The sequence below is a fragment of the Mesoplodon bidens genome (genome assembly GCF_964165515.1).
Source record: "Mesoplodon bidens genome assembly, chromosome: 10".
In the NCBI taxonomy this organism is placed as follows: domain Eukaryota; kingdom Metazoa; phylum Chordata; class Mammalia; order Artiodactyla; family Ziphiidae; genus Mesoplodon; species Mesoplodon bidens.
The window spans coordinates 12,560,308-12,584,761 of NC_138172.1; the positions used below are offsets into that span (position 1 = coordinate 12,560,308).

At 39.1% G+C, this 24,454-nt stretch overlaps 1 long non-coding RNA gene across 2 annotated transcripts in view; it reads left to right on the forward strand.

The window, feature by feature from the left end:
• Positions 1 to 24,454, forward strand: part of LOC308624133 — an 864,944-nt gene that overhangs the window by 297,748 nt on the left and 542,742 nt on the right. The gene's annotated exons all lie outside the window — the stretch shown is intronic.

Here is a 24,454-nt window from a genome sequence, read left to right on the forward strand (position 1 = left end):
TGCACCATGGGTCTTCTGATTTCTGGACAGAAGCCGACAGAGCTCTCCCAACGTAGGATATCCTCCTTTGATGGAAGAGGGAAGGAGCAAGAAACAGAACTGTACTATGCCTCAAGCCTTCAGCTTGCACTTGTCATAATTTATGTTTGTTCACATTCTATTGACCAAAGCAAGTTACATGACTAAACTCAATGTCAGTGAGGTAGAGATGTATGCTCCTCCTGCATTTCTCATGGTAATGGAAGTGTATGTGTACTTGTCCTCTAAGGAAGATGTAGTGATTGGTTGGGAGCAGTAATGCAATCTACCCCCTAAACATACACATTTTTTGGTGGGTGAAATAAATCATGTTTGTATGCTGTTAAAAATAATGCAAGAAATAGACACATTAATTACAGAAAAAAAGCCTGTGAGAATGTGAGGAAATAGGTGCATTTTTAGGAGTAAGGGCATCTTATTAATAGGAGGAAAGGCTTAGAGAGAGTATAGATATTAAAAGGTTGGTAGTTTTGCCATGTCTTTTATAATAAGACTTCTTCCTTTCTAAATTTTGCTTCTCTTCTGACTTTCCAGTAATTTCTAAGATCAGGGTACATGGGAGGTATATTTTGCAAAACTTGAATGTTTAGGAATCTTCCTTTGTTGCCTTCAACAAAAACAAATAGTTCCGTCCAGAGTTATTTTTTAATCTTCAATTGTCTAGAGACATTGCTACATTCTTGTAGTAATTAGGATTATAGAGGAGGATAGAGCTAAGATCTTGTTATCTCCAGGACATGCCTCTTGCATGTTAGAGCAGCTCAGTACATACTTATTGAATGAGTGCATGCATGAACCCCACCCATCACATTTTGCAGGCAACTTTTTAATGACTAATTCTTTAATATTTTAAATTTGTTCATCTCTTTTAGCTCTGGGAGAATGAAACCCAGTTCCCTTTAATGAATACAAGGTATGAAAGGAAAAGATAAATCTTATAGGTATATGCTTTGAGAATGAAGTTCTTTAAAATGTAGATATATCAGGTACAATTAAAAACTCATATGTAAGTTTAGCCTCTTTTCTGAGAACAGTTGAGGGAAAGTTACGTATCTATTAGGGTGGTAAACAGCAGGGCTTTTGCAGTGAAAACTGGATCTTCTTTATAATGTATATATTAAGAATATCAATCTTAGTAATAACTTCTACTAGATGAACACATATGAAGGATTTCATCTACCTAGAGTTAAGAAATGAACTCATTTCCTTCTCATAAAAATATCCTTTTCTTCATAGCAAAGGTATAAGGTAGTAGCTCAAGTAATTTTCACTGAAGAATGAGAATGCCTACTTAAAGTATTCTTGTATAGATGATTTTCTTGCTCTCTTCACTAAGCAAAGCCTTTTGGATTGGAGAGATGGCTATGAATGCTCAAGTGTATGGGCACTTCAATATGCAATGGAATTTTTCAGCAGATTCTGAGCTATTGAGTTGCCACTTGTCTTCTCTGAGAACCATGATTCTTAATTATGAGAAACCCATTTTGACAAAGATCAAGAATGGCAGAGACTTAAGTGGGAAAGTTAGCTGTCAGAATATCATCTGTCTCCCATTTTTCTGAATTTGGGAGAGTATTTGGAACAAAGTCCCAATTTCATAGCTATTACTCCTTCACAGGTAAATTGGCAGTGATTTGGGAGAGAGGCTCATGACATTTCTGCCCAATAATTTTTAATCATGCTTTTAAAAATATCCACTGGGTTCATTTTTGAAACTTAGGTGTTGTCTCAGTCCCTAGAAAACTCAGAGACCTCTCTGAGAGACAGCAAGTCTTCTACTGAAGCTTGGACACAGATGGACCCAAGTTTGAAAACTGTCCTGCCACGTACTAGCTGACTGACATTGGGCAAGTTTCTTTACTTTGCTGAAGCAGGTTTAACTCTTCTATGAACAAGAATACTAGTACTTGTCTTACTAATTCATTTATTTACTCTTTTAATAAACATGAAGTACTTATTATATTCTCATACCTGAGTTGTGTGTACTAGGGATGCAAATAATTATAGCTAATGTTTGGTGAGTATTAACCAAGTGCAAGCCCATTCTAAATATATCTCCTTTATTTTTCCCATCAGCTTTATGAGTAAAATAGATACCCTAATGCTCATTTATCAGATAAGGAAGCTCTGCTTAGAGTTTAAGTAACTTGTCCAAGTTATATAAAGTAGAAAGCAGGGAGACTAAAATTCAAACCAAGACAGCTTTCAGTTGAGAGTGCATGTTCTTAACCACTGTACTATACTGTAAAGATGCAAAGATACAATCCCTGCCGCTAGTGTGGTCACAGAGAAGAAAAGAAACAGTCATATTAAATGGATGTGCAAAGTATCCAGGCATTTTGGAGAAACAAGCCCTTAATTCCCTGGGATCAACTTTGGTTTGAAATCTAAGACCATGATAAATCTATGGAAGTTTAACCTGTAATCTTCGGATTGCTGCTGATTTCAAAGTCACTGGTATCAGAAACACACATACATACTAGAGCTTTAGAAATGTCAGTATTTATCATTTTAAAGTCAGACTCTCTATAAAAATTCATGATGTCGCAGTGATAAGTACCAGAAATTTTACCAAATGTCTGCTTTTGGTAAATACTTAGTCCATGCCACCATTTACATTAAAGGATGATTGGACTATTTAAAAGATTCTGATATTGGTAATGACTGATACTATTAAGAATACACTTCACAGAAAATATGCTGATACTATTTTCATTTATCAAGTGCATATTTTAATAAAAATAGGAAAAGTGATTTTTATGGGCACATTATAGGAGGATGTGATGCATGAACTGTACTGTAAAGGCACCAATAAACTAGAATGAAACAAACGAAAATGGTACATTTTTAATGACTTGAAGTTTGGGTCAGATAAAATGAAATCGGAAAGTTTTGAATTAATAGCACACCACAAGCTTGGAAACTTGCATGCAATCCAGTGTTTTATGCTATTAACTTGAAAGCAAAAATGGCTTCTGTAAAACATTGCCTTTTGTTAATTAGACAACTTCAGGCCTTTGAACATGAATCATTAACTGCTGATATTGCCCTAAGGACAAATGTTTATGATCTCTTGGGGCTTTTTTTTTTTTTTTTTTTTTTTGCGGTACACGGGCCTCTCACTGTTGTGGCCTCTCCCGTTGCAGAGCACAGGCTACGGACACGCAGGCTCAGCGGTCATGTATCACGGGCCCAGCCGCTCCGTGGCATGTGGGATCTTCCCGGACCAGGGCATGAACCCGCGTCCCCTGCATCGGCAGGTGGACTCTCAACCACTGCGCCACCAGGGAAGCCCTCTCTTGGGGCTTTTAAATATAAAGAAGAGGGGAAAACAATGAGGAAAGGAAAGTGCTTATTTCTCAGTTTTAGATTATCCAGTTATTTTAAGTAGAGAAATATCATTAATAGGGTCACTTAAAATAGAACTAAGTGGGAAAATAGGAAGAAAGCATCTCAGTTGCCACCATGAAATTTTATGACAATTAAAAAAATAAAAATTATGAAAAATAGCTATTTATTATTTTAATGGTGACAGGAGACTAATGGAAGTTCCTGTATGTGAGGAAAATATGACTTGTGCCAGCAACATCTATGTCACTACAGGCTCTGGAACTCTGTTTGCAAGGAAACCCATCAGCCATTATTAAGGAATCCTGTGATGTTCTTGGCAAACACTATGTAGATTGAAAGGAAATTTCATTATATCTTTAAACATTTAAATAGTTGGATTCATAGTTCACTGATCTTGAACAGCCTGGCTCTCATTTCAGGTTTCTTTTGCTCCTTGGGTCTTTATTAATGGTGATTTTTGCATTTATTACATCACAGAGAGCGGGACTTTTTCTCCCTAAGTAGGTTTACTTACCACGTGCTGTTTTTTGTTAGTGAGGCTGAGTGCTTTATCCAGCAATCCAGACTATGTGATGGGAACATTTGCAGGATTATCTCTTTGGTGCTCTGGTGTCACTATCCACTGTACACATGGTGGGGAAAGGGACATGTGTCCTAGTTTATTCTGCAAAACTATATATAAACAGGCCTAGCCCGCTTTCCTCTGCTCTCAGACTCCTCTGGGGCTTCTGCTAGTGGAAACAAAAAGTGTAGAGATTGTAGGTCAGAATCGAGGTGTTGCACATTTTTTCACTGACATGGAGAGACATCAGCACCCAGAGATTAGAGACAGGGGTTTAAGGAGAAATGTAGTGAGGACGTCACAACAGAGAAAAATGACTCTTCAACACTCTATAAAATGCAAAAGGCCATGTTTAATGATTGGAGATATTTTTGTTTATTGCTTTGACAGCTTAAATTCCCTGGGCTTTCTCTGAAATTATGCAAGGGTCAGGTTGGATTTTTCTTTCAAACACTTTTTCTTCCCTTTCTGTCCTCCTCTGTCCTCTTCTGGCTCTTCCTCCTGTTCTGCTCCTAACAGCTGAGGGGCCAGTAAGTGGAGGTTGGAAGGTCTGACCAAGCTACTCCTTGCCCTCTCTTCCTTGCTCGCCTCTGTCCTTCAAGCCATGAATGAATAATGGCAGCATATTTGTATCTTTTTTTCCTGATCATTTCATAGCATTCCTGTGTTAAAAACCTTCCGTTTGAGTCACCATTTCTTTCTGCTTCAGCATCCTGGCCCTGTAAACCTGCCTGTCCCATGTCCTCTTCCTCGTATCTCACTTTCCTATGACCTATCCCTTGCCTCCATGAGAAGGTATTTTTCCTTTTTCTTTTTCTTGTTCTTTTTCTTTATGTGCTCCATTTTAATAAAAGTGGTGTCCCTTTTGCATTGGCTGGTGACATTTCATGATAGTCTTCAGGCAATAAAAGAGAGGAACACATTTTAAATGAAAGGACCAGGTACCATGTGCTCAGATTGCCTTTGTTGGGTACAAGCCATTTTGCATGGCTAATGGTCTTCTTTGTGTGTGGTGGTTATTAGATGTTTAATGACCATTGCTATTAGAACTTTAGGTGGTCTTAGATTTGTGTGAACAGTTTGAAATCTGGCTACATTAGCCAAGGTCTCATTGTAGGAAGGCATATTTCTACCTGTTTCTAGATGAGAGCACAAGCAAGGTTTAGTTTTTGACTTGGATAGACCTTTTATTGGGGATGGGAGTCTTGGGGGAGTGTGGGTCTGTTTTGTCAGCAATTCTTATTAATCGCATATTAAGCATTAATCATACAATAAGCGCTTATGTATTTAGAAAGAAGGGAGATTCAGATGTCTGGAAAGACATACTCTTTCTAATTTTATTTACAGAGTCAGTGTGTATCTTTTTGATCACTGATTCTGGGATTCTATTTCTTTCTGTTTGTCTGAAGCCTAGGAAGAGACTTGGTCCATAAGGGACACTCCTTAAGTGTTTGCTGAATGAATGAATACAAAATGCAGGCACAGGAAAGGAGATCCACTGTAAGCAGAATGAAGGTGCTCAGGCACTGTGAATGAAGCTGTCAGTCACAGGAAAGAGGGGTGGCAACGTCTTCAATAGAAATGGTGAATAAATGCATAAAGTGTGTCTTGCTTTGTCTTTGTGACCTCTCAGTGCCTCAATTTCTTCATGGATAAAATAAAGGGTCTGAGTTAGTTCAGTATTTTTAAAACTTTAGCTTTGTGCATAATAATCACCTTGTTGAAGTGTAGGGTCTGGGAACCCATCCTCAGGAGTCTGATATCACTGGTGGTTCTGGCTGGATATCAGGAGTTTGCATTTTTTACAAGCCCCGTGGACCATTCTGAGAGCAGTGGTCCATGGATGATCTTTAAGTGCCTTATGTGCCTTAGAAACTCTCTTTCTACTTGTCCCAAGGTACTGACATCTGCTAAAATCCTTGATGTCCTCATATAGTCATCATTTATGGTGCTTCTTAAAACCCCTCATTACTCCCCATGTATACCCAGCAATTCCAATCTTCGGAAAGTTGTGGCTGCAATGAAACCAGAGTCCTATATACAGAAGACGGCCTTCCCTGCTCGAGGAACTTCTTCCCTCAGAAGAGGCTGTGAATGGGAAGTATTGTGACTGACCACCCAGGTCAATGCTGTCTTACTTGGCTCCCACATGTGCATCTCTTTTTGGAGACTGCCGTGCTCAAGGTCAGTGAGATATTTCTAACAGAGTTGAAGCCACAACGGGTTCAGCTGTTCAGCTTTTGAAATGCTGTGCTTTATGTGAACAAAACTGACAGACCCTACATGAACCTTTGCTGCTGTTATTGTGGAAAAACTGGTACCTGTTTTCACCTCCCCTCATACTTTCCAAAATTCCTTTCAGTGATGAATATTCTTTAGCTGAGTTGGTGGATTATGGCACTCCTGACTTGAGCTCCAGTATACATGCGTTGAGTAAAATGATATTTATTTTCCTTCTGTTTCATTTTTATATGATTTTTATAGGAATGCATTTTACAGTTCAATAGCCAGAAAAAGTGAATGAGCATGGGTAATCCTGTTAAATATCTCTTTCCTCCTAGCGCACTGGAATTTCTTTTTAAATCTGATAAATCTTTCCAAACAGCTTGACATTCCTGCCATCTGTTCCTTAGGTCACTCTTATTTTCTGGCTGGTGAAGAGTGCTTGCAGCATTCTGCAAATGCCTCTGCCTTAACAGGACCTTGTGAAACATTTATCGTGGTCCTTTCACTCAAATTGCAAATATTGTCATACAAGTTCATTTCCATGATGTGTTTTGGGAACCAGTATGTTGCCGAGTCAAGAATACAGTGCTTGGAACATTGTAGATACCCATAAATGCTGCTGAATGAATGGATTAATGCCTGGATGCTGGATGTCAAGGAGTTTAAAGTCTAGTCCTGGCTATGCTACTTATGAGTTTTGTCTCCTCAGGCAACTGACTCAGCCTTTCTGAACCTCAGTCTCCTAATCTATAAATGTGGAACTCAGAGTAAATGGCCTCTTTCTGCTAAAAAAAAAAAAAAAAAAAAAAAAAAAAAAAAAAGGTAGCAATTCTAGTATAGCTCTAATGATTTAAAAAACACCCTGGCTAGGTGTGTTGTATATTGAATGTTTGCCTCACTTCTGTGGATACTTTCAGCTGCATATTCAAAGTAACAAAATCCCAGACCGAAATGGCTTTAGCAGTAAGGACATTTATTATCTTACATAACAGGAAGAAGAGAGGTAGCACAGACCTTATATTTCAGCAATTCAGCAACTCAACAATGTCATCAGGAGCCCAGGAGCTTTCAGTCTCTGATCTGTGATCTCCCATGTAACTGGTTCTCCAAGTAGCTGTATGTAAATTGGAGCATCATGCTTCTTTTTTCATATCCAATGGGAGAGAAGAAAATCTCCTAGCCAACCACACAATATAATTTCTTCTCTTCAGGCTGTTTGGGCCAAGTGAAGACCTGTGTCTATCCTTGGATCAGCTGAGTCCTGGAGGACTTGAGTGGGGTGATTGGATTGGACTGGTCATCTGGGGTAGAATGGACATTGGGGGCCCAACCACAATGTCTTCTGTACACTATTAACCATTATGCATTTGGTCTTGCAGTGCCAAGTAGAAGGCAAAATCTACTTTGAAGTCTTTATACATCTACATATTGCTGTTCAGTGTACACTTGCCATTGGAACTGTGACACACCAAGAACCCAGTTTCAGGGTGGTCACTATATAGTGGGCACCTTTGATATATTTCAATCCATTCTTGGCACCTTATAAAAGACCCAGACGAAGTAAACAAAACACAGTCCCTGCTCTCCGGGAAAATAAAGTCTCATGGGAGAAGCAAGAAATAAATACCTGAAAAGGTAAATTAGAATACAAGGAAAGTATATGTCTAGTGTCAAAATAACCATAACCATAAATAACCAATTACGAGACACCTAACTGTGTACCAGGCATTGTGGTTGGTGCTTTGCATATGTGATTATATGTGACTATATTTCATTCTTGGAACAACCTTCATAGGTAGACAGTGACATCACCACTTGGCAGATGAGAAAACTGAGGCTCAGAGAGATTAAATAACGTGCCCAAAGTTATTCAGCTCGTTAATGCCAAGGCTGAAATTTGAACCTAGAACTGTCTGTCTCTAACACCTTTGCTCATTTCTGCTTCATCATGCTTTGGGCAATAGTTGAAAGTTGGACCAGAAGCTTCCAACCAATTAAGTCTTTTTACCATCCTATTTTAGGATGATGGGCTAAAAGAGGGTGTCTTTAAGAGGGCTAAAGTCACAGAATAGAAAAAGGGGATTATCACTGGTTGGGTTCTTCAGAAAAAGATGCTGAAATGGAGTTTGTGGTGCAGGGTGTTTACTGGAGATCAGCACTTGGGAAGGAGCAAACAGAATTGGGCAGAGGAAGAAGGGAATGTGCAAGTAAGTATTGCTCTGCAGAGCATCCTTCTTCCAGCTGAACAGTGAGGCCTTTGTACCCCACTTTGCTTAGTCACTGGATACAGGCTACCCTGGAAAAGGTTTGACCTCAGTGAGCCTGCTCCCTGGAGCTGAGGCAGGCCCCGGAGAAGTGACAGCTGGAGGCTGTCTGCTGACCACACTCCTTGCAACTAGGAAGCAAGGCCTTTCTTGAAGGGGATCTGAGCAGTGCATTTCTGTGTCTATCATAGTGATGCTAAGGGCAAACTCTGACTATATCCCAATTCTGCCCATATTCTGGTTTGTGTCCAATGAGTGTTACTACAAGCGATGACTGGAGGCCTATTTGACTGAAAGGGGTAGGAGCCTGGGAATGATAAGACTGCAGATGTCATTTCCATGCTTGCTAAAATGCTTGTAGAAGGACATCTCTTAGTCTGGCCTCATTTATTTCAAACCAAGGTCTTATTTACTTCTCAAAGATGCAATTTCAGAAATGGCCCACATGTATCAAAAGGTAGGAGCCATGTTTTCTCATCACACGAATAAGATCAGGCCAAACTAGGTCGCCAGATTTCATTGTTTTTCTGAAGTTGGTGGATTTCTAGAATAGGGCTCTACTAAGGTAATTATGGGATGTTTGCAGGCTTTTAAAGGTCAAAAGTTAGTCTCAGATAGTATGTTAATTAGATTGATGTAGTAATCATGTCACTGTGTATATCAAATCCTGTTATATACCATAAATATATGATTTTTGTTTTAAAAGACAAATATGGGCTCAGTGATAAAGCCACTCTTGGTGTGGCTAATAAAACAAATACACATGATGCGATAAAGCATGGATCAGACAGGCTCAAATTTGAATTCTGCATTCCAACTTACTTGCTGTATGACCTTGGGAAAGTTTCTCTCCAAATCTGCGTCCTCATTTGTAGAATGGATTAGCTATTGCTGTTATTGATGTCATTAGTATCTTGATTCCCAAACATTTTACCCTCTTGGTTATTCTCTGCCTGTACTGCCTCTTAAAATGTGCGATTCAGAAAGGAATATAATATGCTGGACCTAGTATGACCAAAGTGGCACACTGTGAGACTCATCCTTTCTTGTCCTAGACAGTACACACCTATGAACAACACACAGCCTGCGGTAGCATAGATAACAACCACACATGTTGGCTCAGTTGTGATCAATACTCGCAGGTCTTTTTCTCACAAACTGCAGATAAGTCAGGTTTCTCCTTGCCTCCCATCCATCAAATGCAATTGAATTAACTGAAAAGTAGGAGTTTACATTTATCCCAGTTAAATTCCATGCTATTTCAAAAACGAGGGAGATGTTTCTCACCTATCACACACCCCAGCTGTACCAGTTGTCTGTGGTTTATGGTCCATGCAAAGCAGAGGGAAAAAGTTTACTGTTTACTTCTCTCATTCAGGGGCCCTGGCTGACCCCCTGACTCATCTACAGAGGCATTGGTTGCCAAAGTGACCTGGAGATGTCTTCTCTCCCGTATTGCCTGCTTGCATTTTTGTGTCACAATTAGGAGATATGATAAACTCTACACCACACTCATGTGCCCATAGAACAAGGCTGGAGGAAAAGAGTAGACTGTCCCTTCTCACTCAGATATCATATGCAATAATATTCCAAGTTAATTTGCAATGGCCAGCCAGGTCTGGAGTAGGACTTCCTGGCTCTCAAGGATGCTGGGGTCGCTTTGAATGGGAGGTCAAGCCCAGTGCAGGTTAGTGGGGATATTTGCAAGCAAGCCATGGGTACCTGTGAAAGAATCCTCCCAAAGAGGTTTTGGGGCTGCCAATAGATTTTTGAAAATCTCCCCCACCGAATGTAAATTGATACAGCCACTATGGAGAACAGTATGGAGGTTCCTTAAAAAACTAAAACTAGAACTACCATATGACCCAGCAATCCCACTACTGGGCATATACCCTGAGAAAACCATAATTCAAAAAGAGTCATGTACCACAGTGTTCACTGCAGCACTATTTACAATAGCCAGGACATGGAAGCAACCTAAGTGTCCATCGACAGATGAATGGATAAAGAAGATGTGGCACATGTATACAATGGAATATTACTCAGCCGTAAAAAGAAACGAAATACAGTTATTTGTAGTGAGGTGGATGGACCTAGAGTCTGTCATACAGAGTGAAGTAAGTCAGTAAGAGAAAAATAAATACCATATGCTAACACATATATATAGAATCTAAAAAAAAAAAAAAGGTTCTGAAGAGCCTAGGGGCAGGACAGGAATAAAGACGCAGGTGTAGAGAATGGACTTGAGGACATGGGGAGGGGGAAGGGTAAGCTGGGACGAAGTAAGAGAGTGGCATGGACATATATACAGTACCAAACGTAAAATAGATAGCTAGTGGGAAGCAGCCACATAGCACAGGGAGATCAGCTCGGTGCTTTGTGACCACTTAGAGGGGTGGGACAGGGAGGGTGGGAGGGAGATGCAAGAGGGAGGGCATATGGGGATATATGTATACATATAGCTGATTCACTTTGTTGTACAGAAGCAACTGACACAACAATGTAAAGCAAATATACTCCTATAAAGATGTTAAAAAAAAAATCTCCCCCACCTTTTCTGCCCAGAATGTGTCATGCTCCTTCATAGGTAACATCAGGCGCCTGGGCTTGCTGGAAGGGACATGAGAGCCCTTGATCCACCTGACCTGGGCTCCCAAGCATCAAGCGCAGTGACCACAGCTGGTGGAGGAGGGGACCTGGCTTTTGGCAGGTTTCCACACCAGCTCTGTTGGAGTGATAATTGCAGGGGCTGTCATTACATACCTCTTAATGGCTTTCTTAACTGTGCTGACTTAAATTTATTTAGTTTCAGGGGTTCTCTGAGTACTCATAACTATATTTCAAATAGTGATTTCTATAAATTAGAAATGACATTTTTCTTTAGCAGAAGAATTTCGATAAACCAGTTATTCAAAACCAAATTTAATCGAGTGCATTTTTTTTCCCCTGGGCAAGTGTGTGTTCCCTGAGCCTGCAAAGAAACACAAAGTTGCCACCAGATTGGCTGAATAGAGCTGATTGATGGGGCTGTCAGAATTTATTGCTAATTTGGTTGTTAAGCCTTGCAAGGACTTGACAGCATCGGTGTGTTACATAATGATATTTAATGTCTGGTCTGGGGTTTGAATTTCACTTTTCCCAGGTGTTGGTAAACATTCAGCTTTGCTCTGCATTTGCAATATATACCCTAAACTTACTTGATTTCCTTTGGTGGAGGGCAGTTTGCAAGTGTGGCAATGGTGTTAGTGTATGCTCTCTTTGGTATCATTATACCCATGTGCCGTGACTTATGTTGGGTTTGTGCGTGAACAAGTGGCATGGAAAACTTAAGGATATGGAAAAAATGAAAGATACAATACCCTGTTGTTACTTCCTTGGGGGTAAGAATATGGTAAGGGTAGGAATGATGGTAAGAGAAGTGCATGAATTTGCCAGAGTAGAAGAGTATGGGAAAAATTAGAAATTCGTTTGTTATCATTTAGAGCCCCAAGGGTATTAAGAGCATAAAATCAAGTGTTAAGATCTCAAGTGTGCCTGCGTCTGATTCTTGGCATCACTACTTGCCACTTGTGTGACCTTGGGTGAATTACTTATACACTCTGAGCCTCAGTTTTCCAGTCTGTAAAATGGGGATAATATAATAATGGGAATGTAAAATGAGAACGCTAATAATCTTTTTCTCCCAGACTTGTTATGAGGTGATTATGTTAAGTTGTTGGCCATTGTCTAGTTAGAAAGTACACACTTCATGGTGGCTATCGTTATCTTCGATTCAGGGGTTAAAGGCATTGTTGAATGATTGCTTCACAGAATTCTTGGATGAAGGTAACCCCATGAAACAAAGACAAGGCAGATAAACCAATAAATGATTCTCTTCCTACCTTCCATAAACTTTCTTTGAGTTTGACATGTGCATAGCACTGTAATGGGATCTCTGGCCCTCCAAAAACTAAATAATAATAACAGGGGAGTAAGGCCTTGCTTTTGAAAAGTCCATAATCAAAATATGATTCGAGTGAACTATATCTAAGTTATTTTTCAGCATAAAAGCCTGTGATTTGGGGTCTCCTTACATTCAGAAGCGATGATTGTCATCTTCTTACACCTCCAGGGAAGTCTGGGATGAATCTAACAGTGAAGTCTTTGGTTTGGAGGCCTATTTATGGAGGAGTTTGAAAATGTAGCCAGAACTCAACTCCCATCTCCACCTCGGGCTTTCAGGACCTATCCTAGCCCAGCGTCTTGGTGCAAAACTGGAGAGAAGGATTTCCCCAGATAGTATGGTTGACTCCTCAGTGTTTTAGGGTGGCTCTCTGCCACAGATGATTATTCTAATAGCTAATATTTATTTTTCGCTTACTATGTGCTGAACATTGTACTGAGTTCTCTATGTGTATGTCTTATTTAATTCTTACACTAAACCTATAATGTAGACATATTAGAATCCTTATAATTCAATTACCTGGGTGGAAATTGAAGCTAAGTGGGATGAAATAAGGGGAAAAGTTGGAACCTCAGCTCAGATTACCTGACTCCACAGCTTATGCTCTTAACCATTTCCGGTCTTGGCTCCCCTAGTACCAGCACGGTGGCATGGACTAGTCTTTTCCTGGCTCTTATTCTCACTCTTCTCATCTGTAAACTGAGGGCGCTGGGTTCTGTCTCTAAGACTCTTCCAGTTCTTACATTCTATGATTTTAGGTGTGTTGAATGCTTTATATCAAACCCAAACATGGTAGAATCTCCATGCATGTAACTCATCTTCCTAACTCCTTCTTTCCTTTGTCTTTCTGTCAAATTACCTGAAGATAGATTGCAGAGAAGTAGTGTGTATATGCATTTTATTTTATTTCTTTTTCTAAAAATTTAAACTGACCTGAATGGGCCACCTACACATTTTGGACATTGCTGGTTTCTGTGTCTGATTCTGGCCCCGAGGGACACCCATCTTTGCCTACAGAGATGTCTGAGAGCAGCTCTCTGGGGACATTTGACAAGTCTTGGGAGAAGCAAGATAATGACTGTGTTCATTAGAATGTTGTCAGCCAAATAAGAGCTGAGACTTGAGGAAAACAGGTAATAGCTGACCCTCTATGAAACAGAAGCATTTGAGAATTTGGGAGTACTTAGGAATGTGTGATAGTAAATATATGGAATTATTTTATTCAGGTTTAGCCTATCACTCATTCAGGTTTGATTATTAATGAGGAAGCTGTGAATATTGGAGAATGATAAAGCACTGCCTGCTCTCTGATGAGTGATATGTGGGCTTCAGTGAAGTGTAAAGATATAGTAAAGAGAAAAGGAAGGTGCACTAGAAAAATTTCAAGTCAAGTCCATGGAAATGTTTAGTGTAAACCTTTACCTTCTTGGAGATTTTACTCTCTTCCTTCAAACAACGCGTAGCATAAATGTAAACTTACCCAGTAACTAACTATATTTATAACTAAAATAACATTACACACAGAGAGTTTTTGACCTCAACCCAACAATTAATGGCTAAAAATGGGAGATAAACAAGAATCATCCATCTTTTATTCACATACTTAATTATCCATTCAATAATTTTAGAAAATTATCTGAAACTCAGCTCTCCTATGCCACTAACACCTAGCTTTTACCATTGTTTTTTTTCAGCTTAAATGTTGAAAACTGGCTTCTTCTACCTCCAAATTGTGTTGGTGCTGCTGACATGTGCTTTCAAAGGCATCCTGTACTTCTCATAATAGCACTTAACACATTCTGTTGTAGTTGTTTATTTCTCAGTCACAGAGCTTTTGGCATTTTGTTCATGACAATTCTTCATTGTGTTAAGTTATCCCATATGGTGCTCACTAAATGCCAGTAGATTGTCCCAATCATTTGACAACAAAAATGCCACCATTCATTTCCAAATTCCCTATATGGGTGAATATTTTTCCTAGTTTTCCTAGTTGAGAACCAATGGAGGATATACATTCTAAGAAGGCAGGCATCGTACATTCTTGCTCAATATTGTATTCCTTGTACCCAGCATGCTGCCAAGACACAAGCAGTGCTCAATAAAAGTACGTTTTATTGAGTGAGTGCAGCTAGCTCCTGCTTGGTTTGGACTGGTGTGGAGAGAGGAAAAAATAATAAAGCCATTTGAAGTGCTGGGTAAGAGGACCTCAGGATGCTTTACAGTGCCGACTGCCAAGTAGTTTGCTGCTAATTTTGTTTCTCTAGATCTTTCCTCATGTTATCAGGTGATAGAGAAGGAAGAGGGATAGAAATAATGAAATGAATGCTATCTACCTAATTAGGATAGGGTGAGGGGATTCTGAGTCTATATTTATTCTCCTACCAATTTCATTTCATCTACCTTTTGGGAATCTGGAGATAAAATTCATAAAATGGGGAAATGTGAGGGTATTCTTAGGAGTAATATTGAGATTTCACTATAGATAGTTATTTCTCCACTTGAGAGAGTACCAGCTGTACATCAGCCTTTGAAAAGCAGACACAAAATCTGAGGTATTTTGCAGCTCTCCATCTGTGTCTGGGGTCAGAATGGTGCGTGTAGGATTTTGTCTGAACTTTGGACAGCTGTTTGGTACTTCAATCTTCAATTTCTTTCTTTGTGAGAAAAATTAGAAATTGCTAAAGCCCAAAGATCTTGACACTTGAAGGCCACCGTAAAAATATTTGGGAAGGCAGATTTTAGGAGGCTCCATTAAGCTGGATGTCTTATTTTCTTGGCTGTCTGACCCTCCAAAGACTGAGCAATTAGCTTCAGGAAGCTTCTGATGTCTGAAACACGTATGTACACAAACAGAGCTTATATATAGGAAATACAAAATTCAGGACCAAGGCATGGAAAAGAACAAAACTCTAACCATTAGAGTTAATATAATTGCTAAATAGAAGATTTGGCAAAGAGGTTCCTGGTTGCCAGGACAAAAATGGAAGCCCTGAAAATTATAAGGTTCTCTTCTTAAACCAGTTTCCTTCTGATGGGAAGAAGGAGATACATGTTTATTTTACCTCAGGCAATAGAGATTTTACTGTTAGAATATTCCACAAGGTAAGGAAAGACTAGAAATCCTCTCAGTAAATATATAGACATGCCTCATTCAGAGCTCAAATGTTCACAGTAGGTCAGGTTTTTTTTTTTTTTTTTTTTTTTTTTTGCGGTACGCGGGCCTCTCACTGTTGTGGCCTCTCCCATTGTGGAGCACAGGCTCCGGATGTGCAGGCTCAGCGGCCATGACTCACGGGCTTAGTTGCTCCGCGGCATGTGGGATCTTCCTGGACCGGGGCACAAACCTGTGTCCCCTGCATCGGCAGGCGGACTCTCAACCACTGCGCCACCAGGGAAGCCCTAGGTCAGGGGTTTTAGTGACCCAAGAACAAACCTTAAGTCAGCTACCTTCATGACTCAGACTTTTTTCTTCCTGTTTGTTTCCACTCCCTTACTGAGTTGATTGCCAGTGCTCTTTGTTTATCTTGCATTCTAATTCTACAGGAGAGGAAAATTGATGGGAACAGTTGGTCATTAGCAATATGGAGCATTCCTACTGGGCAAAGTTCTCAAGTTAAGTCACCCTAAAGGTCACTTCCCAGCATGTAGAACTCAACCATTTCAACCATTTTTGGCTAATTTGGCCTGGGAAAATGGAAAAGAGCATGCCAATCTCTGGGTAATCATTTTCCTGTAATAGTTTTCTCAGAAGAGAGCAGTGTAACTGGCAGAAACTTTGGGGCTTCATGACCATTTATATGATGCACTCTCTTTGTTAGAAAGGAAGAGGTCAGTGTTGACTCTCTGCTCTATATCTGGGACAGAGACACCATCAATTTCTGTGTCATGGGAAGAGTTGGATGTGCAATTTTCATTTCATCCAACCCATTAAGGGTGCCAGGAGAGTGAGTTCTGGGTTCCTGGGACTTCTTTTCAAGCAGCAATGCTAATGAGTAGAACAGGTAAGAGGATCTGAATAAGCAAGTACATTATTTTTTTTCCTACAATGACTTGACCAGCATTGTTGAGAAAAACAACGGGTCTGCAGAATCTAGAAATCCACTTAATGGTATAAGCTCAAGTAATTTTTTGTTTATGCCTAACTTCTTCTCCTTCCTGATTTATTTTGTTTATCTCCCAAGTTCTCCCCAGACCTCTTCTCAGATGAAGATAACTTATAGCTCCCCTTCTAATTACTGTTTGCTTCCTGTTATGGACTGAAAGTTTTTGTCCTCTGAAAATTGTTATATTGATACTCTGTCCTCCATTGTGGTAGTATTAGGACGTGGGGCTTTGGGGAGATAATTCGGTTTAGATGAGATCATGAGGGTGGTGCCCTCATGAATGGGATTAGTGCCTTTATAAGGGTCATGAGAGAGCTTGCTTCCTCTGTCTGGTTTCTGTCACTTAACAATACAAAGAGAAGCTGGCAGACTGCAGCCTGGAAAAGGTCCTCACCAGAATTCAACAATGCTGGTGCCCTGATCTTAGACTTATAGGCTCCAGAACTGTGAGAAATAAATTTCTGTTGTTTACAAGCCATACAGTCTATGGTACTTTGTTATAGCAGCTTGAACTAAGACCATTGATTTGCATGCAAATATTTTCATTTTAATGCCAGGACAAGCAGGAGTGAATTATCCACAGTAAAGTATTTAACAAGAAACAGGTTTCCACTTCACCTTCCTACTCTGTTTTTGGTTCCTCCTCCTCTTCAAGTCAAAATTATGTAAACCCTTCCGAGGTTCCTCTTGACTCTCTGACTGTATTATTTCCCTCTTTCACCATGATTTCTGACTGTGACCTGAATTTATTTACCTGAGTTTATTTACTTAAAAAATTTTTACGAACCAACTTTAATACCTTTCTCTTTCCTTTTATAATTATTTCCCCTTCCATTTATAATATTGCTCCTTCAATATGTAACAATATTACAGGAGAAACAAAGCCTTTCCTGGATTCAAATTTTAAAATAAGATTCCAATACATATTCTTACATGGAAGTTGAGTAGTGCAATTGAGGAACAATTGATGATGAGTTATATAGCAATACTAACGTAGTTTGGCTTTTGGCAACACCCAGTGATCCTAGGAAAGGAGTTGAAGAGTCATGCATGAAACTCGCAAGGGTAGAAGTGCAGAATTATACTTTTAGCCTGTTTTTCTTTGTCTTGCATTTCCTGCTTATGATAGGTTTATCTCAGTATCTGTCCCTTTGTTGTTGTTGTTCAGGACAGTTTCTCATGATAGGAAATGTCAAGCCAAATAGCATGATGCGACTTGCTGAAGGACTGAGTCAACTCTTGACTGCCAATGGCATTGTCAACCATGGCTGCTGAATAAGGGGAAAATTAAAATTCCGATTTCAGAGGTCAAGAGAAGTTCACTATTCTTTGACTTCACATGATTGACGACCAGTTTTCTACACTTCATTTTAACATTTTTGATATTGAAAACTACCTGAAACAGAAGACCATTTAAGATCAATGGCCAATGTCAGAAAGGGACACTCTTCAGATTTGAGAGGGAGCACTTTAGAAGAGACTGGTTGTCAAATGATCTGTGTTGGAATCCTAGCTGTATGACCTTAGCATATCACTGAACCTTTTAAAGCATTGTGGGGTTTTTTTTAACCTGTAAAATAGTTTTGGTTTATTTCAGTGATCAAATAACATGATCAGTGTGAAAGTTTGCGATCTGTAATGCACATTGCAAATCTGTTGTATATGACAATGTACTTAGTTTTTGTTTTTCGCTTAAAATTTTCTTATTGATCAAACTTAAAGATTTCAGTCAGTATTATATTGGATCTGCCTTTGACAGGAGAATGCTGTTAAGCGATATTTCACAGGTAGTATGATAGTTGCAAATAAAAGGCAAGAAAATTTTCCTTTAAACAAAAAGATTCATCATATGCCTGAAAGATTGACCAGAATTCTGAACAGATGTACATCTACTTAAGTGATATGCCTCTATTAGTTATCTCTTACTACACAAAAAATTAGTCTAAATTTAGCCACTTAAGACAATAAATGTTTATCATCTCAGTTTCTCTGGGTCAGGAATTCTGCTTAGTTGTGTGGCTCTGCTTAAGTGTCTCGTGAGATTGTAGTGCAGATGTCAGTTGGGGTTACAGTCATCTAAAGGCTATCGGCAGGAAGCCTCTGTTTCTTGCTGACTGTTCTTTAGAGGCCTCAGATTTTCACCATGTGGGCCTAGCCATAGGGTTGCTTGAGTGTCTTCACAAAATGACAGTTGGCCTCCCCCAGAGAGAGTGATCCCAGTACGAGAGGAAGGAGGAAGTCACAACACCTTTACCACCTAGTCTCTGAAATCACACACTGCTACTTCCATTAGGGTTGCCAGCTACAAAACAAAATACTCAGTTACATTAGAATTTAAGATAAACAACAGATAAATTTTTTAGTATAAGTATATCCCATGAAATATTTGGGATATACTTATACTAAAAATATTCATTATTTATCTCAAATTCTAATTTAACTGGGCATCCTGTATTTTTACCCTAGTTCATGGTACCTTTATTTTAGAAAACATATTGAATCAAACACGTTAGAGTTACTGCTTCCTCATGCTGTGTGTTTCTATCATCCACTTGAAAAAAAACATACAGTCAAATCTATCTTCATCCATTTTCTCAATGAGGTGATTAGCAAAAAGGATCACTGGCTGCTTCGGAAGGATCATCTGGAATCAAAATCCAGGAATCTTAGGTCTGTTACCATTTTTTGCCCTTTTTTGCTTCACTTGGTATGTAATGTTGCCTCTTTTCCCATGTAGATTTTAAGTCAGTAGGTTTCAATCTGAGGAGTTCCTTCTGCTGCTGCAGCCAACCAGTTTACCTCTCTGCTGAAATAAAACCACTGCATTTACCATTTATTATATACCTGCATTATTGGAGCAAGGGGAGTTTAGAAGAGTACCGACCACAGATGTTTTCAGTACTTCTCACTTATCTTAAGGAAGGACAGGTTTTTCTCTGGGTATTATTTTGAGTTTTTTGTTTTTGGTTTTTTTGTCTCCTGAAAAAGATTTTCTTAGGAGGAAATCATGTCTCAGCAGCCATATTGCTCACAAATCTCAAAAAGAGTAAACCAGGAGAAAAATATAACACAAGATTTGATTTCACAATGTCTCTAAGCTTCCCAGAACCCAAACTGGGGACTCACTGAATGAAGAGAATTTGTTTTTCCATTGTTTTCTTCTTGAAAAATAAGAGATGACTTTGAAAGTCAGTGACTTCTTTCAATGCCTTTGATAACTTCTCAAAGTCTTATAAAGTGCTTGATGAAAGCAAGTCTCTTGATGGGTTTTTCTAATGTTTCAGGATGGTTTTCTCCTGGATAGAACATACCAAAAGATTTCAAAAAGTTCTGTGGAGAAAAGGCCAGCAGAAATGACAAATTATAGGCATCGAAAAAGAAACGATGAAAAAATTTTAATGGAATAGTTTATATTTATATGTACGTTTGTGTGTATATATATTTCAGTTTCCATCGTGGGTGACATAAAACAATACCAGAAATAATTACTTTTATAATATAATTAAGACTTACAGTTTTAAAATAGACAAAAATTTTACAGTAATTCAGATTTTAGCGTGATATGTTTATACATATATGATAGATACATTTTTACCTCTCATAATAGCAATGAGGGTTATATATGAAAGTTATTAAACAATTACGAAAATATATTTAACTTTCACTTAAATATATAGGCCGTTTCATTTAACTTCTTTCAGAATGATTTGTTCTTGTTATTTACCTTAGTTTTTGAGGGAATTCAAGAAGCTAGCCATGTTTTTAAAGTCTAAGATAACCATTCCTGCCCTTTTTGTTCTAACACTTCCTATATTTTTATTTGATAAATCTGGCACCGTAACTTCCTTTTTACTCTGTTTGTTTGAAACCAGTTGTTAAGCTCAGCCTTCACGCAAGAGCAGAGGAATTAAGTTCCGCCTCTTGGAGTAAGAACTATCAAATAATTGTGGATATATTTTTAAAGCCGTCATAATGGCACAGTGGAAAGAATGTGGACTTGTAAAGCCAACAGACATTGGGTTCAAAACCTACCTCTTCTATTCATTAGCTTTTCACTTTAGGCTAATCACCTATTCCTTTAGAGCCCGTTACCTTATGTATAAATTGGGAATAGTAATACCTACCTGCTAAAGGACTACCCAAAAGCCATTCTCCTTCTCTCTTGCTGGGTCCCGCCACAGAAGCTAAAAATGTAATACTCTCATTCGCAGCTTTTTTTGCAGTTCGGAATGGCCACGTGCCTTAGTGCTGGTCCATAGAAGAGAATAGAAGTGTGCTAGGATGGGGGCTTCTGAAGGAAAACTTTCACTTTCCTTATAGAAGGGGGTAGACCTCTGTTGGCATCAGTAACTAGTATCTGATTGGCAGAGTCTATGTCACATGTCAGTTCTCTGGTGGGAGAATATATATTTATACACACACACACACACATTTATAGTGATTTATCATGATATATATATAGCAGTTTACAGTAAGATACATATATGTGTGTGTATGTATATATATATATATAGTAATTTATAATAAGATATATATTATTTGGTCTTCATCCCCATTTCTGGCACAGAGATTCTAAAAACCTTGGATAAGAAATAATGAGAGAGATAAAGGTGTCTTTCATTATGTTAATGAAGTACTTTTGGAAAGACCTTAGGTAACCTAACGATGGGGGGCCAGTTGCCAGGGGAACCAACCCTATGATAAGAGAGTTGGAACTTTCAGTACCACCCACAACCTCCCGGGAGGGGAACGGGGCTGGAGATTGAGTTCAATCACCAATGACCAATGATTTATTCAGTCATGCCTATGTAATGAAGCCTCCATAAAAGCCCAAAATGACAGGGTGCAGAGAGTTCCTGGGTTGGTGAACAAAGTGGCGATTCTGGGAAAGCTGTGCACTCAAAGAGGACATGGAAGCTTTGTGCCGTTTCTCTACACCTTGCTCTGTACATTTCTTCCATGTGCCTCTTTCTGAGTTATATCCTTTTTAGTAAACTGAGGATCTAGATAGTAAAATATTTCTCTGAGTTCTGTGAGTGACTGTAACAAATTAACTTGAACCCAAGAACGGGCTGGATGAAACCTACAAGTTATACCCAGTTGGTCAGAATTAGAGGCGACACCTAGACTTGCAGTTGGCATCTGAAGTGAGGGCTGGGCAGTCTTAAAGGACTGAGCCCTTAACCTATGGGATCTGATGCTATCTCCAAGTAGATAGTGTCATAATTGAGTTGAATTGTTAATATAAAATTAATTCATATTTTTCAGACTTTGTGGATACCCTGTAGTTAAATGTCACACAATTTGTAAAGAGAGAGTAAGAACAGTCAACATGCAGAGATAATACCTGAAGAATAAGCAATTTTCTATGAACATCACATTGGAGTGATATGCATTTCTGCCAAATTAACCAATATAAGTAGTTTGCATTAATCACGAAAATGAAATCAATGTGGAGGCAGGAGAGCATAGTAGTTAAGAGGATTGCCTTTGTAGCTCCCATTCTGGCAATGTGACTCTGGGCATATTATCTTTTAGGGCTTTGACTTGCTATCTGTAAGATGGAGCTAGTAAATAGTACCCATCTCAAGGGGGTTTTCTTTTCTTGGGATCAATTAAATTTTAAATACAGTAAGAACTCAAAAACTGTTAGTTATAATTATCTAGGAGTGACTGAAATATAGAAGTGGGTAAGTAAGCAGTGTTCCCAGTGGAGGAAAAGTCTGTCTTTGAACAGCTAATCAAAAAAAACCCTTTGACTTACACATGTCCACGTTTGATGTGCTCTACACATGAGGAATCTAACTGGTTTGTCTTCTGTGAGCACTGGCAGATCATCGTCAGTTTGTACCCCCTAGCCTATATATAGTAAGCCGTTAGAGATCTAGCAATGAAGTGAACCACACATTAGAAGTCTTGGGTATGAGTCTGTCCCGGTCAGCTTTTGCCATAAAAATGCTGCATTAAAAACCACCCAAAGTCATTGGCTGACAATAACAAACATTTATTTCTGACTCATACATGTCTGGGTGTGGCTGGGTTCATGCCTGCTCAGTGAGTTTCTCGTTTTCTTTGGATCAGCAACTGGTTACCCAGTTGCTGAGAATATATTCTTTTCATGGCAAAGTATAGGAGAACAATAGGACAAACCCAACCATGCAAGCATAATTCAAGCCATTGCTCATCCCATGTCTGCTAACATCCCAGTGGCCAAAACAAGTCACATGGCAAAGTCCAAATTCAAAGGGCAGAGGCATATACTCCAGCCAACTATGAGGCCATAGCCTGGGTGTGGATATACGACACGACTGCAGAGAAATGAAGAATTGAGATCAGTAACTGAACTACCACAGAATCTTAGCTCTGAGGGTTTGAAATGCATTCATTTGTAGCCACTGTATTGCTCGAGGTCTTAGCTTCTTTATTTGTAAAGTGAAGAGGTTGAATTAGATCAGTATATTAAAAAAGCTGGGGAAGCTTTTAAAAAGCACCATTTGTTGGGCTGCATCCAAGGCCAATTAAATCAGAATCCCTAGGGGTAAGGCTCAAGAACTTGTATGTTTACAAAGCTTTCTAGATGATTCTGGTATACAGCCAGGATTGGGAACCACTGTGTTAGACGGTTTCCAGTGTTTCTTCTATTCTAAAACTAATTTAGGTTCTAATAGGACTGGTTGGTTGGCCATAAGGACTTGTTCAAGGCTGACATGCTGATTGGTAGGGTAAAAAGCCTGTGTCCTTCGGTAATTGCTGACACCCGCCCCCCGCCCCCACCAAATAGCAACAGCTATATTGTTTTCTCTCAGTTCCTTTGCTCAAAGACATTCCTGCATTCTCGCAGATGCCTTCTTCCTCCTCTTCTCTCTCACCTATTTCAGTTGCTGGAAAGTTTTCTGAAATAAGTGAGAGCTCTTTCCCCCTCTTCTGTGTCATTTATTTTCCAGCTCTGCCTGAATTTCACTTCAAATGCTACTTCCCCGCTTTGCCACTTAGAACTAGCAAGTGTCACCCACCTTCCCATCAAGGTTGGCACCGATGATTAGCACACCTCCACATGCTGCCACTCTTTCCCCACCTACCCCAGTGTCAGCCCGTGGAAGGGGATTTACATTTCCATAAAAGCAATTCTAAGAGCTGTCAAAAGGAGCTCTGGAATGAAATGTAGCATAACTATCATCTGAGTATTTCAGAGATGCTGTAGAAGAGATACTTGCATTGGGAGGTGGGGAACTAGTGCCCGAGGAGTTCTCATTCCTTTCAAGGACTCCATGAATATTGTAGGAGATTTGTCATAAGTCACCATGATCATATATTATAATTCTTTGTTGGCTCTCTCTGGCAAGTTCCTTAATTTTTCTTCCTCACTAACAAGAATTATAACTTGGGGTCTGTAAATAAATGAAAAATTCAGATAGATCTGGTCACTGAGAAATTAGTTTGTTGAGAATTTTCTATTTTTCCTTTTCCTCTTCTCCATCTCTTATCATTGTACTACTTATATAAACTATTATGTTTCATGGATTCTAAGGTAAATTTTCTCCCAGAATTTTATCTCTCTGCAATGGGGATGTGTCTCATGGTTGTTGGTGTCTTAAGTTTAATTGGCAGAAGTTTTTTCTTTCTTAGAGGAACACACAATAACGGTGCACCTTATAATGGGTGACTTCTGTGAGGCAATGTAATAGGGCATCATCTAGGCTTTGTGCTAAGTCTGTTGCATACATTTTCTTTTTTAGTCCTCACAATAATCCATTAAATAATTAATTTATCAGTACTTTTTTTCTTATCAACGCATATTTATTGAGCTAATATAATTAATAATAATAATTAACATGTATTGAGCGGGCATTATGTAAGTCCTTTAAAAATACTCTCTATACTTAGTATCTAGGAAGATGCTGGGAGGTAGGTATTGATATTATTTGCACTTTATCGGCCAGCAAAAGAGGCATTCAGAGGTTAAAAA